This window comes from Aethalodelphis obliquidens, unplaced genomic scaffold, assembly GCF_003676395.1.
Source record: "Aethalodelphis obliquidens isolate GAN/ISIS:26980383/991018 unplaced genomic scaffold, ASM367639v1 scaffold55, whole genome shotgun sequence".
NCBI lineage: Eukaryota > Metazoa > Chordata > Mammalia > Artiodactyla > Delphinidae > Aethalodelphis > Aethalodelphis obliquidens.
Genome location: NW_020837999.1, coordinates 1893241 through 1899240, shown reverse-complemented (window position 1 = coordinate 1899240; position 6000 = coordinate 1893241).

The following is a 6000-nucleotide window of genomic DNA, read 5'->3' as shown; positions in this document are numbered from 1 at the left end:
AGTACCAGGAGGTGAGAATCCTTTGGGGACATCTTGGAGGCAAGGTACAACATAACAGTAACCATGTAATTATTATCTGGATGTATAAAAATATATGCTTTTTGTAATTTAGTAATACAATCAGACTTCTAAATCTAATAAAGGCTAGTTTCAAAATACTTACCCTAATCATCATGTTTACTGGCAAAACATTAAAAACATTCTCTTTCAAACCAGGACAAAGACAGAAATGCCCACTTTCCCCACTCTACTCACCATTGTATTACAGGCCTTAGCCAGTGTAATAAGGCAAGACAAGAAAAGAACTTGAAAGGAAGACATGACCCTGTAATTCTTTGGTGATGATATGATTCCTACATGAAAAACTGAGAAAGAATCTATGAACAGTTAATGAGAGCAGTTAGTAAAACTTCTAGATATGATTATACCAGCAGCAAAAAAGAACATTTATTTAAAAATGATAGCCTTACTGTAGCAACAAAAACTGTTAAATAATCTGGAAAAAACGTATAAGATCTTAGTGGAGAAATTTATAAAAGCTTATTGAAAGACATTAAGGAAGGCTAAATAAATAGTGAGATATAGCCTATTCTTGAATAAGAAAAATCAGGCAAGAGAGTCATGCCCTACTAGATTGAAAAAAATCTTAACATTCAGTTGTAATTATTGAAACAATGTGGTATTGACAAAAAGATTAATAAGTCTGTGGAACTGACAAGAAAGCACAGAAACAGACCGTGCTTTGGGAACTTGACATACAATAGAGTTTTCAGTTGAGAAAAGATGCTTAATTGGACCTATTTAAAGTTTTTTCCTTGTATCAAACAAAAATAAATTCCAAGTGGATGATTAAAGACTCAAATATGAAAAACAAAACTTGTAAAACTTCTAAAATAAATTACAGAAAACCTTCTTTGTGATCCCATGGTGAAAGAATTTAAGACAGAAAAGGGTGAAACCATAAAAGAAAATATTGCTACTTTCTGTCCATCAAAATACACTATAAAAAGAGTGGAAAATGCAATAAACAACCTAGAAGAGACTTGTAATGTATATAACTGACAAAGTATTAGTACTCATAATATTTTTAAATTCTACAGAGAAAATCTAATGGAAATACAAGCAAAAGCCTTGATGTTATGAAAGAAAAAACACAAATGGCCACTAAATATATGAAAATGCTCAAAGTCCCTAGTAATCAGAGAAATTCAATCTAAAACTATAATCATATTTCATATCATGTGTACCGTACAGGCAAAACATAAAGGGTGATGAAGATGTAGAACAACAGGTACTCGCATTTACTACCAGCGAAAGTTGGTACAACCATTTTGGAAGACAATTTGGTATTTTTCTGGTGTTCTATTGCTGCATACAAGCCACCCCAAATTTAGTGACTTAAAATAACATTCCACAGTTTCTGTGGGTCACAAATTGGAAGGGGCTTGGCTGGGCAGCTCTGGAATCATTCATTCAGTTCCAGTGGGTCATCTGGGAGTTGGGGCCACTAGGAACTGGCTGGAATCATTCTTCATATTGTCTCAGCATCCCTCCTTGGGACCTCTCCACTTGGGCAGCTAGATTGAGCTCATAGCATGGTGGCCTCCGGCCTCTGGTTGGTCAGAGTCCTTATAAGGAAGCTAAAATCTTTTAGGAGCAAGTATTTGAGCTAACAAAATAGAAGGTGTATGGCCCTTTATAAACTAGCTTTTAAAGTCACACAGAGTAACTTCCACCATTCTCTATTGATTTAAAGTTACAAAAGCTCACCCACTATCAAAGAAAGGGGACATAGACTCCATGTCTTGATGGGAGATATGTCAAAGTCACATTGTAAAAAGAGCATTTGGATGGAAGATCTTTTTGTTGCTATCTTTAGAAAATGTTATGTGCCATAGGCACTATTTACTAAAATTTACTTCACTCCTGGATATTTACCTTACAGAAATTCCTTCCCATATGCATCTGGAGACACAACACTTTGTAATTACAAAAAAACTGAAAACAACATGTTCAGCAACACTGGAATGGATAAATATACGGCAATATTCTTCATAAGTGAAAGTGAATGAACTCTAACCACACATATTGATATGAAAGAATCACAAAAACAATGTGGAACTGAAAAGGCAAATTGTAGAATATATATATCATTTATATCAAGGTCACAAATAAGTAAAGCTATTTATGCTACTTTATGTTATATTGTTTAGGAGTATCTATATTTGTGGTAAACTAGTAAATTATAGAGAAAAGCAAAGGAATGAGTAACATAAAATTCAGGATAGTGGTTTCCTGGGGGGAAAACAAGCAGAAGGAGAATAGTCTGGGAGGGGTATACTGGGAGCTTTAAGGTTCTGGGCTGTTTTATTTCTTAAGCTGAGTGGTAGTTACTTACTGTTCAGTTTAATAATAAACTGTTTATTAGGTTTTGAATTTGAAATAGGTTTGAAAACAGAACAGTTTAATAATAATATTTAAAATAAATGTATATATTCGTGACAATTCTCACAAAATTCAAAAAATATGTATTTATATAAAGGGCTTTGCCACATGTATAATGAACCTCCTTTCCCAAGAAAGTATATTAGCCAAGTTTAGAAATAGGAAACTTGTTTTCTCCTCTGATAATAGACATCTGAAACATTATATTTACATAGCACCATTGATATGATAGACTGGTATGCAAAGTTTGCATTGATTTTAAAGCTAAAACATGAGATTTCAAAGACATTGAGTGGGGATATGGGGACAAACGCTTAAATTTCTTGATGAATGGGACATTCGAGTTTATTCTTTCTCTGTAAGGAGATATTTTGGCAGAAAAGTTTTGAGAAGCTCTGAGTCTCCTGGCCAACTTGATTACTCATTATTTCCTGAACACATCCTGTATCTTCTGACTTCGTGCTTTGGCTCCTGCCAAACCTTTCAAGTCACAAAATTTACTTGGTAAAAGAGAGGAGGTAAAAAGCCAACTTGTTCTTGTCCAGAACCAGGACGATTTGATCTACATTCTGTGTTCCTACAGAAGGGAAACAATCCTCTAACATTTGTGCAAGTCTGCCTTATGACCTAAAATTTGAAGACCTGGATCCATTGTTTCATACTGACGCTGCAACTGTACAAACTCAGCCAATAAGGGCGATTGTTTCCAGTTGATAGCAGTTTGGTGAAATTAATTGTTGCTTGACATTATTTTTGTTATTTAAAATTCATTCAGCCCTGACAACCTATTAGGGAATCTTAGTCAAATTTCTAACAGATGGCTATTTACTATATTGCTAAAACCACCACAATTATTTCTTGAACTTTTCCTGGTAATTTCTGCAGAGTTAGATTCCAGTGGAAATTAAAGGTGGACTGTTAGAACATTGCATAGAGGATATTATATAGTTCCAGAGTGGCTTTTCATCCCTGAGTATGAAGTTTAATGTGCTCCTACGTCTTCTTCTAAAACAATATACCGAAAGACATGTCTCATTACCACACATTGCCCAGCCCGACTCCGAGTCAGTGAACCTCTCACCTCCATAGATTGTTCATCGTGCCAAAGGATGTACATTAGTGAAGCAAACTGGGTAAACTTGCTCTCTATTGCGTATGCTTTTGATGTCTTGAAGGCAAAAGTCTTGACTCTTCACATCTATCACTCCTGTCTATTTTTGGATTTCTTAAATCCATGATTTCTCAAGAAACCTCTTGAGGTGTACCTCCCACTTCCTATGTATGTGATTCAGTTAAATTCAAAATCTATTAATTGTTTCCTATACTTACTGTGTTACACACTACACAGGGGAATCAAGAATGGGTAAGACCATCTGTGTTCTTCAGGAACAACAGAGAATTTTGTGTGTGTGTATGTTTGTGTTTGTGTGTGTATACAGGAAGTTGAAGTAGGTGGTTAAAAAGTATATACATAAAAAAAAAAAGTATATAGATAACTGTAAATAAGGCAGGTCACACATGCTATTTGTAGGCCCACCAATAACATTTGTGGGATTGAGAACCAAAGAATAAATTGAGGCCCACGTGCCTTATGTTTAAGTCTTTAAAAGTTATAAATCAAGTTCACACAGGACTATCAAAGAAAATATATCTTCTTATATCAACAACAAACCTTTATAAAAATCAAATGGGAAAATATATCTAAAGCTATAACTTTTGTATGACTGAAAGAGAAGTAAAGTGTCAAATATTACAATTTAAATATTATTGCATGTGTCTAGATTTTGGGCTGATGATCCAATGATATCTGGATGGGGAATAAAATTAAAACCTATGTAATTCATATATTATCATGTATTTATTTCATAACTTTTATCTTGCCATCATCAACAAAATCATTAATTATGTTATCATCAAGATTTTCATTTTTTGTGCACTATCTACAGTAATGACTCAAAGTATTAGTATACAAAATGTAGTAGAATTTAAAGTGTACAAAAATTGAATGTGTTGAATATATTTTCATTAGGAAAGTACATGTAAAATGTAAAATAAAAATTATTTTAATATATGTTTTAAGTTATTTCATTTATAAAATATTATAAAATATAAAATATATATATTTATATATATAATTTATATATATAAATATAAAATGGAAAAATAAAATATAATTAATGAATATCAATATTTTAAGTCATATTATTTAAATAAAACTGGCATTTAAAAATGTTTTTCTTTTTGTCTGATGTATTACATGTAGTGAAGTACACAGACTTAAGTATATAGTTAGAAGAACTTTTACATTTGTGAACACCCATGTAATCACCACCCAGATCAAGACACTGAATATTTCTAACACAGCAGCAGGCTCCCTCATGCCTTCTCTTAATTGATAACTTGGCAAAAGGTAACCACCAATCAGACCTCTATATTAGTTTTTTCTGTATTTAAAAATTACTTTATTTAGATATAATTCACATACCATAAAATTCACCCATTTAAAGTGTACAATTCAATAGTTTTTAGTGTAGTCACAGAGTTGCACAACCATCACTACAATCAATCTTAGAACACTTCCATCACCCCCAAAAGAAACTGTATCTCTTAGCAGTCACTCCCAATTTCCACTCAATTCTCCCAGCTCTGGGTAATTACCAATGTTCTTTCTGTCTCTACAGATTTACCTATCCTGGACGTTCCATATTGATGGAATCATATAATATGTGGTCTTCTATGACAGTCTTATTTCCCCTTAGCATAATATTTTCAAGTTTTATCCACGTTGAAACATACGCCAGTACTTCATTTCTGTTTATGGATGAATCGTATTCAATTATATGGATATACTATGTTTTATTTATTCATTCATTAGTTGATAAGCATTTAGTTTGTTTCCACTTTTTGGTTATTATGAATAATGCTGCTATGAATACTTTGCACAAGTTTTTGTGTGGACAAATGTTTCTCTTGGATATATACCTAGGAGTGGAATTACTGGGTCATATGGCAATTATATGCTGAACTGTTAGGCTGTTTTGCAAAGTGGTTGCATCACTTAAATATTTTTACTGTAAAGTCTATTTTATCCATATTAATATAGCCACTCCAGCTTTCTTATGATTGCTTTTTGAATGATTCATGTTTTTCCATTCTTTTAATTTCAACCTCTGTGTATCTTTGAATCTAAACTGCTCCTATAGGTAGCATATAGATGGATTTTGTTTATTAATGTATTCTGTTCAATTCATTCACAAATGTTATTATTATCGATATAGTTGAATTTATGTCTGCCATTATAATTTTTGTTTTCTGTGTCTCATGTCTTTTTTGTTCATCTCTTCCTACTTTACTCTTTTTTTCTTTAATTGAATATTCCTTAGCGTAACATTTAAATTTCTTTAATGATTTTTTCCCTATATTTTTTGGAGTTATTTTCTTAGTGGTTTCTCTAGGTCTTACCATATCGTCTTAACTGACCAGAATCTTCTTTAGATTTATACCAACTTAGTTCCAGTAAGATAAAAAAAATCATCTGGTGACTCAGGAAATCTT